Below are 12614 nucleotides of genomic sequence, written 5' to 3'. Positions count from 1 at the left end.
GGCCCTGTGCTATGTATGTGGGAGGAAGGGGTCCCTAAGAAAGATGGGGCTGCCCTCAAGAACCTTACAGTTCTGTTTTTTAAGGATAGGGCCTAGGTCAATATGAGGTATTGGGTAATCAGCACTTCTCCTGATACTTTTTCTTTAAATAAATTTTAGTGCACAAATAACAATTGTTTATGTAGAAAACAAAACAAAAAAAACAAAAACAAACAAACAAAAAAACGGATGAGGTATGCCTGGCTGGCTCAGTGGGTAGAGCCTATGACTCTTGATCTCAGGGCCATGAGTTCAAGACCCATGTTGGGTGGGGACCCGACTTAAAAAAATTGTAAAGAAAAGTTAAAATAAAAAGTAAAAACCCCAAGAAAATACAGATGAGTAGGCAGAAAAATTAAAAGCATCTTCAATCTGATCACACAGAAATGACCAATATTAACATTTGTGTTAATAAGCAATATTTACAAGTTATGGAGTTGTTCATGTAAATGAGTACATTAATAGGATCATAGAGCACACAGGTATTTTTTTACTAAAAAAATTACATATATATATTTACTAAAAAAACATTTAAAATACATACATACAAAAAATACACACACACACATATATGTGTATATATATGCATATATATATATGGGTTCCTTAACACATTCAGAGTGAATAAGGGAAGAGAAACCTAAGAAGCAGATCATCTACACTAGCAACATACATTCCTCATCTACTCCAAATAGAAATTCCTGAAATATTAACAATATGAGTATAAATAAATGAAGCTTTAAAAAGATGATAAGAAAACAGAGCAGGCTAATTATGTAACATCAGAGCAGAACACCTTCTTAAGTAAGACAGGAAACCCAGAAACCAGAAAGAAAAATACACATTTGAATACTGAAACATTCAAAACTCCTACATGATGAAAAACAGCATAGTTTAAAACCAAAGAGTAGATCTGGGTAAAATATTCAAGACATTTAACAAGGCTTCAAAACACAGTGTCCTTTCTTCCTGCCAACAGATGCTTAACGTTCAAAGAGTGCCTACAAGTAAGAACAGCTCAAACATCCAAATAGAAAAATAGGCAAGGAACATACACAAAGAATTCAAAGGAGAAAGGCAGATGACCAAGAAATATAAAAAGATGTTCAACATTGCTGTTGTCAGAGAAATGCAAAAATGAAAAAATTATTGGAAGCTGGTGCTTACAGGGTTGTGTGGAAGTGTGTGCCATCCTATAGTCCAAGTCCAAGGGTAAATGGCACAACTTTGGGAGAAAAGTAATTTGTTAGAATCTGATGTTTGTACTTGCCATGTGTGTAGTTTTCGACCCAGCAATTACCTTTTCAGGGCTCTTTCCTACAGAAACGTACACATAAATTCCTAAACATGCATGTCTATTACAGCACATTTTGTAATAGAAAAACATCTGAACTGGGACGTCTAGGTGGCATGGTTGGTTAAATGACCTACTCTTGGTTTTGGCTCAGATTCTGATCTTCGGGTTGTGAGACTGAACCATCTGTCGGGCTCTGCACTCAGTGTGGAGTCTGCCTGAGAGTCTCTCTCTGCTTTTCCCTCTGCCCCCATGACCCCCCCACCAAAGAAGTAAATAAATCTTTTTTTAAAAAACGAGAGAAACACCTGAACTGACCTAATACCTGTCAGTAGGTTGTGTTAAGTATCACATATCCATATAAAGGAGCCCTGTGTAGTCGATGTAGAGTCATATTTGAAATGTATGTGATAGATTGTCAAATAGAAATAAATCAAGTTGCAGACCACTATGTACAGTAATATTTTATAAAAACATGTGCATGTATACATACATATCTGTGTCAGTGTAAACCTAGGGAAAAGTATCTGGAAGTATTTGAAACAAAATATTAATAATGCATGTCTGAGGAGGAGTATTTGATTGGTAAGGAAGAGAAATTTCCTCTTTACATACATTTTTAAAGATTTTATTTATTTATTGTGGGGGGTGCAGAGGGAGAGAGGGAATCTCAAGCAGACCTCCTACTGAGCTGGGAGCCCAGGCACCTGAGATCACAGTCTGAGCTGACACCAAGAGTCAGATGCTCAACCAACTGAGCCACCCTAGAACCCCTACATATTTCTAAATAGTTGCAATTATTACCTTGGCTTTACACGTCTGTTTACCTCAGCACATAGAAGTTGTCACTTGCCAAGTTCAAACAACAGAGTCGTTAATGAGTGGTGGAACTCAGACACCAGATGAGTTTCCCATGGCCCCAAAGCCCGTGTTCTTCCCAGGTTCTCCGCCAGGCTGCTCTGGGAGGGCGAGTTAGCAAGAACAGCCCACAGGGTTCTGCCTGGGCTCTTCGAGACCCAGGCAGGCAGGATTAAGTCTGTGACTAGCCCTGGATCCATCCTGGGGCTGAGCCGCAGGCAGGTCCTAGAGAGGTACTCTGCTTCTGACTTCTGCCCCTGCTCCTGGAGCCTCAGAATTCTGGGGATGGTGGTAGTTATTGAGGCACCAGGACAACTTTTCTGAGAGGCTTTTCTCTTTGAGTGAAGGCTACACAGGCTAGACTAGGTGTCACTGCCTGTCCTCCTGGACACAGAAGGTGGACCCGATGTCAGCAGGTGCCGCCCCAGACCGAAGGTGGCTAAGCTCCAGCAGCCTGGGACACTTCATTTCCCCAGCAGCCCTTCTGAGAGCCACAGCCATGAGAAAAGAGAAATTCCAGATCTAACGGAAGGAGCCTCCTCCCGAGAGAGCAATCCCTGTGCCCTCTCCGTGCTCAGGAGCTCCGAGCCCGCCGAGGCTGAGGCAACGGGAAGGAGACCTTAGCGCAGGCAGCTGGGCTCCCGCACGGCTCACCTCCTTGCTTTGCATCAGTCAGTGCTGCTTTTGGCTCTCTGGCCTCTTGCCTGAACCAATATGACAGAGCAACCCTACCCCAGTTGAGTTTCCTGGACTTGGCTTCTCCCCTGCCTGTCTCGTGGTGCTCACCTGATCCTGCCTTCCTTATCCGCCTTTCCTGAACTTCTCAACAGAGCACTTCTGGGTAGCTGTGCCCTGGCCAAGGTGACCTTCTGACAGGCTGACACCTTGAAGCTGCCAGGGGTCCCTGACCCAGCATCGTTGCAGACGTGGTGCGTGCGGGCTGGTGGATTTCTAGGGGCCTGAGTCTTGGCTGTAAGCTCCCTGAGGATAGAGACTTGGGCAGTTTTGTCCGCCAATTGTCCACTCGGGGACCAGCACATAGGAAGCTCCCGTTAGAACCTGTTGACTAAATGAATCCTGGATGAATCTGTTTAAACTCCCTTCTCTCTGGCCACGTAGGACAGCTTGAGTCATTCCAGAGCAGGAGATAAGCCACTGGAACAAGCCCAGCAATCTTTTCTGTAAAGGGTCAGAGGGTAAATACTTGAGGCTTTGCGGACAAGAGGCAAAATTGAAGCTCTTACATACATGGGTACTCAAAAAGCAAGAGCAAAGAAATTCCTATGGGATTTTTATTAACAAAATTCAAAACACAAAAATTATAATAGAGTATCTATTTTTTATAATACAGATCTCCTAATGAGAAGAATAAAATTTTTTTGAGGACTGACATTCACTTAACAAGTTCAAAGTCAGTGTCTTCGGGGGCACCTGGCTGGCTCAGTCAGCAGACTATGAGGCTTGGATCTTGGCAGTCATGAGTTCGAGTCCCATGTTGGGTGTAGAGATTGCTTAAATAAATCAATTAAAAACATTTTTTTTTCAAAGTCAGTGTCTTCTGTCATCAAAATCTATTGTAAATACTCATCTGTTAATGCTGATATGTAATGAGATATTATGTACATACTTCTTTGAGAGTAGAAGTGGAATTTCATATAATTTTCACATATCGTGGAATATTATTCTTTTTTTTTTTTTCCCATGACGCTCAGTCACGGGCAGCACGGAAACAGGGAGTGGGCTGGGTTTGGGTCTGGCTTCAGGCTGTAGTTGATTAACCCCTGCACTTGAGGATAATAGAAAGTAGGATATTCTCATTCAGCCCCCTAAATCCTACACACTTTCTCAGCCCCCTAAATCCTACACTTTCCAAACCCTGAGGTTTCCAAGACATTTTCACTCCGTTTCTTGGTGCCCTTTCCTTCTCAAAGGAGGCCACATGGGTTGAGCTTGACAGCTCCCAAGAAAGGGGTCAAGAATTTCGTTATTGCCCAAACGCACAGAATCACAGAGTGGAGTCAGAGCTGCCGTAGGCCCTTCCTTTCCCAAGACTGTAGCACTAGCTCTTTGCCAACCACAAGAAAACCGCTGGAAAGGGCTCGCCTGTGTTTCTGCTCCAGCCCAAACCACAGAAGGGAGGGAGGCCTCAGAGTGCCTGCCTTAATGGGAAACAGTTGTGCTTGCCCAGCTCTGTGCACAGAGGGAACAAATTTAAATATCTAAAATCTCACTGCATCCTGAAAAATGTATCTTTTTGGAAAAGATAACTGACCCCAGGACAGAATTCAATGCTGCCAAAAGGACATAAATAATGCACCAAAAGGAACTCCCTTTTGGTAAATAGAGAGAGTACTAAAGAGATCAGGGACTCCTGAAAGCATTGATCATTCATTGACTCATCAGTTTACTCAATGAATCATCTTCAGGGGCCTGTTATGTCCCAGGCACTGTACTGGGCCCTGGGCACACCGCAGAAAATAAGACTGACAATTTCTACTCTCACAGAGTTTCTAATATTGTTCAGTGGTATTGATTCAAGTTCAGTATTCCGTGCCATATTACTAACTATTCCTTGCAGTAACATAATTCCATGGTAAAGTGGTGGGGGAAAGAAGAAATTTAAGGAAGTCAGTCATGTTACTTTACCATGAGACTTTAGGAGATTTAGCATGCACATTTCCAAGAGATGGATACCTAGAAGCAGCCTTCACAGGCTTATTTAACTGTGGCATCCTTTTTGTGAGTTGCATCTTGTGGCACCAGAGTCACCTGAAACTCATTTTGGGGAGCAAGGCTCTCAGTATAGTCCTGCAGGTTGTGCACTGAATAGCCTTAGCAGGACCATTCACATAGACCATTGATCTAAGGTGCCCTGGAGTTTTCTGACTGATGGACCTGATCTCTAACTAGAGGGCAAAGCACAGAGACCACAGGGTTCACAGGGCTATCACTCAGCTCCCTGCTGCTCAGCCCCCTCCTTCAGAACAGGCCAGCAGGCTAGTTCTCAGCAGCTGGGAAAACTGACCTAGTTGCAGAGACAGCCTTAGGGAAGGTGGCCAAGAGGTCAAAACACAGCATTCATGTGAGTCTCTAGGCTGAAAGAAACCAGCAAAATGAATTAAAAAAAAATTTTTTTTAACTTTTCTTATTATGTTAGTCACCATCCAGCACATCATTAGTTTTTGATGTAGTGTTCCATGATTCATTGTTTGCGTATAATACCCAGTGCTCCATGCAATACACTCCCTCCTTAATATTTTAAAGGACCACACCAAGTTACAACACTGTTACACATAAACTTCTGAGGCTATAAAGAAGACCCTAGGAACACCTGGGTGTCTTAATTGGTTGGGCATCTGCCTTTGGTGTCCTGGGATCAAGTCTTATACCAGGCTCACTGCCTAGTGGGGAGCCTATTTCTCCCTTTGCTTACTGCTCCCCCTGCTTGTGTGTTCTCTCTCTCTCTCTGACAAATAAATTCTTTTTTAAAAAAGTGTAAATTTTAAATAAATAAATAAATAAATATAAATAAATAAAGAAGACCCTAAAAGCTTCCAGAGAGGTAAAACAAAAGACAGATCACACACAAAGGGACACTTCTAAGAATGGCATGGAGTTCTCAAAAGCAGCTTTAGAAGCTAGAAGACAATGCAGCCATGACGGCAATATTCCAGATGGAAATGATTTTCAAGCCAGGAATCTCTACTTGTCCTGACTTCCAATCAGTTTGAGAGTAGAGGTATTTCAAAAATTGCAAAGTCTCGAAAATATTACCTCTTATGCTTTCCAGGAATTATTTGAACATCTGCTCTACTGAAAACAAAAGCAAATAAACAAAGAGAAAGGTATGGGCTCCCGGAAATAGGAGATGCAAGACAGGAGAGATCCAAAGGGCATCTGGGATGGTGGCAGGGAACGTCTAAGGACAACAGCTACAAGGTAAGCCTAGAGGGTAACTGGTCCCAGCTGGAACTGGATGAAGGGACAGAAGTGGGAAACATTCTTGGAGGGAAGCTCCAGACAAAAAAGAAAAAAAAAAAAAATATATCAAGAGACTATCTGACCCTGTGTAAAGTCTTAGTTAGAGAATGAGGAAGACCTATCCATGAGTTTGAAGGAAACTAATGATGACAACGGGAAGAAGTAATTATTAACTAAGATATAATATATAAGAAAAGCAATGTGATCACAGTTTGCCAGAAGTGATTCATATCTATTTAACTACAACAAAAACACAAATACCAGTTTGGAATGGGGGGAAGGGAGGTTCAGAAGGGAGAGTGAAAGCAAGCTCTGCTCCCTGCTCAGTGGGGAGTCTGCTTCTCCCTCTGTCCCTCTCCCCTGCCGGTGGTGTGTTTGCTCTCTCTTTTGCTCTCAAAAAAAAAAATCTAAAAAAAAGTAGGGATTTTTAAACCATGCTGTTAACAAGGTTGTCATTGGCTAAGTGGCTTATGCCATTCATCCGTTCAAAGCTTGCCCAATTAAAGTACATGGATTAATACAAGCACAAATCACCACGTGTTCTGGGCCTTTGGGACTCAGGGAAGAGTACATACCTGAGAATAACGAGTTTACTGCCACACTACTCCAGGCATGGAGCAGAAGCATGGGGGAATCACCTGGGAACTTGTTAGAAATGAACAGTCTCAGGTGGCACCCAGACCTATTGCATTTTGGAAGACCCCTAAGGGGATCATACGCACATTGAAGTTTGTACTGGGGTGACGGAAGGTGTCCAGGGCAGTGGGGCAGAGGGTCCCATTACAGATGATGCCGTACACAGGCCCATTATAAAGTCAGCGGCAATAGGTCAAGAAGGTAATTTGGCAGACATTTTAAGGGTCTAGGGAGCTTTAGAGGCCCCAATCCATGTTGAAATAATCCCACATTGCAATAAAATGTATATATCTGCATACGAGAGGAGTTGAATTATAGACTAGTTGATATATCACATTCTGTAGGTGTTTAAAAATTGAACATATTTTTCCGTTAAAACTGACACAAAGTACAGTCCAGGGGTATCCAATTGAGGCAGGAGCCAAGGACAAAGAGCCCCAGGCCAGCCCATCAGACACATGAGGCCATTGGTCAGTATCCTTAGTTGCAAGTGACATAACCCCAACTCACTCCAGCTAAAGCAAACAGTGTATTGCCTTTCATAATTGGAGCGCTTTCTCTAGTGTTGCAGGCATGTCCCCTCCAACTCTAGGAGGGGACTCCTCCCCCTAGGAATTTGATCCAGATTTTTGTATATCTGGACTCTGACTTTGTTTCTCAGAGTGTCTGCTTACCTTCTTTTTCAGGCAGCTTCTTGCCACATAATGACGAAAGGACAGCTGACTGTCTAACCTTGTAAGCGGTCATTGTCTAAGAGCTCTTAAAATTAATTCAGGACCCCAAGGAGCTTTTGTTTATGTGTACCCTAGTTATAAATATTTAACTGTGGTAGAAAATAAAGCAGAAAATTCTAAAAACATGTATAATTAATTCATTTAAAAAAAAAAATAAGAGGGTTGCCTGGGTGGTTTAGTTGTTATGTTAAGAGTCTGCCTTGACTCAGGTCATGGTCCGGCTCCTGGGAATCCCTGCTCAGTGGGGAGCCTGCTTCTCCCTCACCTACTTCCCCAGCTTCTGTTCCCTCTCTCTGTCAAATGAATAAATAAAATCTTAAAAAAAAAAAAAAAGAAAGAAAGAAAGAAACCTATTACCTGTAAGTATAAAGAACACGTTCATGTAAGAAAATTATATTTTCCAGAACAAACAGCATTTACTAAGAAGAGTGTCATTGTTTTTACATTTTTGCAAACCTCTTTAATCTTAAAATTAAGAGACAAGAACTGGATTTGCCTATCTACTTCTGAATTTAATTTGTTGCAATATGTTGTTTTGGTGGAAGTATGTGAAGAAAATCTGGCCTCACAAAGATAAGTAGGTAGAGAAGGGAAGAATCTTTTCTTAACTTTTTCAGATAATTGTGCTTTTTTGATATCACACCAAAATTCAAAAATGGTGGTGGTGGGGGCCAAGGGCAGGCCACTCCAAGATAGGCCACAGTAGCATGAAGATTATTTTGAGTTAAAAAGCCATAAAAAATGAAACAAGATGGGATCGGGAGGGAGACAAAACTTAAGAGACTCTTAATCTCACAAAACAAACTGAAGGTTGCTGGGGAAGGGGTTAGGGAGAGGGTGGTGGTTGGGTTATGGGTATTGGGGAGGGTATGTGTTAGGGTGAGTGCTGTCAAGTGTGTAAGCCTGACGATTCACAGATCTGTACCCCTGTGGCAAATAGTACATTATATGTTAATTTTTAAAAAATGAGAACTTTTTGGATAAAAAAAAATACAATCAAAACCAGCAGATTCAAGATAAGTTCTTGACCTCCCCCAACAACTGCCTAAAAAGAATTTAGATAGGACCCTCTCTGGGAAGAGAGCTATGGCAGTAAATTGGTGTTTTATAATAGGGACCAGGTATGGTAGGCAGCAAGGAACCTGGCAAGGCCCATTGGACCAAAGGCCTCTCTTTTCTCCACTGTTTCTGAGTGGTCCAGCAAACATTTGTTTACCAAACAGTTACTCTTTTTCATTCCTCCTGAGGATTGTATTCCTTCCCTTTGAACACCCAGACCCCTACCTCCTTCTTTTTAGTTCAGAATGAAATATATTCCTCATTTACCTGTTTTTGGAATTTCCATGTTTGTGGGGATTCTTTGTACATATGCTATTACATTTCGTTTTCTCCTGCTAATCTGCCTCACACCAATTTCATTCTTAGTCTAGCTAGAAGGACCTTGAAGGGAACAGGAATTTTTGCTCCTCAACAGTAGTTTCATTGAAGAGTAGTTGCAGTGTGGAATCTGAAACTGTATCAATCAACTTTTCATACTCTGTTATATTCAAATCCCTTGATCTGGGGTGCCTGGCTGACTCAACCAGTCAGTGGAGCCGGCGACACCTGATTTCAGGGTTGTGAGTTCGAGCCCCACGTTGGGTGCAGAGATTATTTAAAAATAAAAATTCCAAAAAATTAAAAAATAAATAAAAACAAGATCCATTGATCTGTTCTTCACTGTGAATAAGTCTTCTACCTGTGAATGATTTTTTTTTAAGATTTTATTTATTTTTATTTTAGAGAGAGAGAGAGCGAGTGGAGGGAGGGATAGAGGGGGAGAATCTCAAACCAGCTCCACACTGAGTGTGGAGCCCAACACGGGGCTTGATCTCACAACCCTGAGACCATGACCTGAGCTTAACCAAGAGTCAGAAGCTTACCAGAGTCAGAAGCTTAACCAACTGAGCCACCCAGGTGCCCCCCCTCAATGATTTTAAAACATCATGGATCAGTCATTTGAAAAGTATTGGTTCTCTGAGGTTTGCAGACTCTTCCAGTGTTAACCCATCTCATTACACAATATCCCATTGTTTAGTACCACCACCAAACTCACCAAAAAAGCCTTCAAGCATCAGAAAGCTGTTAAGTTCATGATGAAGATATATGACTTTGTAAACTTCCAATTTTCATTTCAAAGCTCAAATTTTACCATTGAGAACAAACTGTCATTTGTTTTCCTTGAAATGGCAAGCTCACTTCCTTCATTTCTGAGCAAATGTCTGCCAAATACCAAGTCTGAATAACCAGTTTTCCAGTCAGTCATTCTTTTCAGTCAAAATGGCATTTTATGAAAAAAAGCAGCTGACTCAGCTCTTGGCTCAAACAATCCCATGAGTGTGTTTCATGAGATAATTGGGGTATTCTGTTAGGCAGGGGAAGTGCTTTCTGTACATATAGGACCTCCCATAAACAGACACCAAGGAGAGATTAGATGGGCCTGATGGGAAAATCACCTGTGAAGGAAAAAGGGCAAGAGCTAGAGAAGAAAGGAGACGTTTTAGACCACCATGCTGGTCTAACCCGGGAAAGGAGAGAGAGGAAACATCTCAGGCTACTGTCAATAAAAATTCAGGCAGCCCAGTGAAGAGCCCTCCAGCCAAAGTCACCCAGGGTAGAAGTCCCACGTCTCTCAATAATGAACTTGCATTAGTGTTGGGTCATCAGCTGGGAGCAGACCAGGAGAAGCATAGCCTTGGCAACAACAGGGAGGTGGAAATGGCAGCCAGCAGATGCTCCCCTGGCAGGAGATCCAAGTGGAGCATTTTCACAGCTTCCACAAGCTTCATGGGTACTTCCCATTTCATCACCTCCCAGTAGGATAAGGACGTGTATGTAAGGGTTAAGGCTTAATAAAATTAATCATTTTTACTGCTACATCAAGGGGTTTCTTAAGTGTAAATGGCTTTGCTCCCCCTGCAAATGGGTGGCAATGAAGAATACAGAGACTGTACACACACGTTGACTTTGGTGCCACTGCCCAGATTCAGGCCAAACGTGCCAGGATTTCAGCCCAGCATTGGCTTTTGCACTCTCAGTGCACATGTCAACTCGGAGAAAAAAAAGCACATGAGATCTCAATGTTGTTATAAAAATAGTGTTGACCTTATAAATCCCCTGAAATGAGCTCAGGAACCCCCAGGGATCTACAGACCCCACTGGGAGAACCAATACTTACAGAGAGCAACCCCAGAATTGGAGGATGCTGGGTTTTATTTTTTTCTTTTCCTTTTTTTTTTTTTTTTTTTTTGGATGCTTCCAGCAAAAGTCACAGGGAAGATATCGATTCCCATCTGGGTCACATTGCTCTCCCTGAATCAATCACCATGAGGAGGAGGAGGAGGAGGTATTCTGATTGGTCGGGCTTCAATCCCGTGCACACCTCCCAGAAGAAGGGGACATTTCAGCCTGCCCACTTCACAGCAAATGGGTTCCCATGAGAAGGAGCAGTTCTCTCACAGGAAGGTGAGGGACGGGATGCTATATGGGCGAAACAACCCATCATACAGTTCAGTGGGGTAAGAGAAGTCAACAATAGGCATCTGGGCTAAGAGACGTCTGGATTCCCAAGGAAGCCTGAGGCCAGAGTCAGGCGGGTGGAGAAGGTACTCAAGTTGGAGCCCAGCCCCTGAGGGCCCCAGGGCCTGCAGTCATGGGGCAACACAGCCATTCAGTCCCTCAGGGGGGCCAAGTGAGCAGGCCTCCGGGTTGGCCAGGTTGTGTACGTGTTATGGGGGTGGGTGGGGTCAGGCGCCGACTGTGACCACCTTCCACAACCGTAGAGCCGTGACCGCTCACATTTCCTATCTTGGTTAGAGCTTGACTCCGGAATTGGAACCTAGTGGGCCCTCACGGGTGGGGAGTGGGGCAGGGTGGAGGGGAGTCATGGGTCAGAAGCTGGGTATGGAGAGTAACCGTCTACACTCTCTGTGAATCAATGGAGATTGCAGTTTTGTGTATTTATTTTGAAGATTTTTATGTATTTATTTGTCAGAGAGAGAGAGACAGAGGGAGAGCACGAACGGGGCGGGGGGAGAGGGAGAAGTAGGCTCCCCGCTGAGCAGAGAGCCTGATGTGGGACTTAATCCCAGGACCCTGGGATCATGACCAGAGCTGAAGGCAGACACTAAACCAACTGAGCCACCCAGATGTCCCGAGATTGCAGTTATAAAATGGCATTGATTCAAACACAATCCTGCCTGTCTAGCCTTCTCCACATTTACCACCGAACACCTTGCACCTTCTCCTTGTTTGTCCTCGGAGTGACTCACTCAGCTGAGGAGCACTCAACACCTACGATCTAGCGGGATTATAGATCAGCAGTCTGACTCCGCACCCTCGATGACCAGCTCTGCCCCCTTGAAATACTCTCATTCTTGGGTCTCCTCAGTGACCCTCTCCCAGGTTTCCTTCTGGGAGATTCTCTGGCTGCTTTTTCCTAGACTTCTTCGCACATCCTTAAATGAGGACAGTCTTTTGGGGTGCTGTCATACAACCCCCTTTCTTCTCAGCAGGCAGTCTGATCTGTCCCCCTGCTCTCAATTACTACCATCTTTCTTCCTTTCTTTCTTTCTATCTTTCTTTCAGATTTTGTTTATTTATTTGAGAGAGAAAGAGTACAAGCAGGGGGACAAGCAGACTCCCCGCTGAGTAGGGAGCCCGATGCAAGGCTCAACACAGTGGTTGACCTCAGGACCCCGAGATCATGACCTGAGCCAACATCAGACACTTACCCCACTGAGCCACCCGGGCGCCCACACCATGTTTCTTTCTTAAAACTACTGCAAAACCCCCTCTTCCTGCAGCATGCACAAACATTCATTGTGAGCTCCATGCCTATCAACGCTTTCCGCAAGGGCCTGAGATCATCGGAGTAATTGGTATACTACTGGCACTAAGGCCATAGTAGCCCCCCGCACACAGGAGCGCTGAAATCAGATCACGTGGTCATCCAGATGTCCAGGCTGCGCTGTGCGCATGTGCACACACCTGTCTAGCCATCTTTCAGACTGTCATTTAAGTGGAACTATTTA

The sequence above is a fragment of the Neovison vison genome, chromosome 2 (genome assembly GCF_020171115.1).
Source record: "Neovison vison isolate M4711 chromosome 2, ASM_NN_V1, whole genome shotgun sequence".
Taxonomy (NCBI): Eukaryota; Metazoa; Chordata; class Mammalia; order Carnivora; family Mustelidae; genus Neogale; species Neogale vison.
This window is presented reverse-complemented; position numbering follows the sequence as displayed.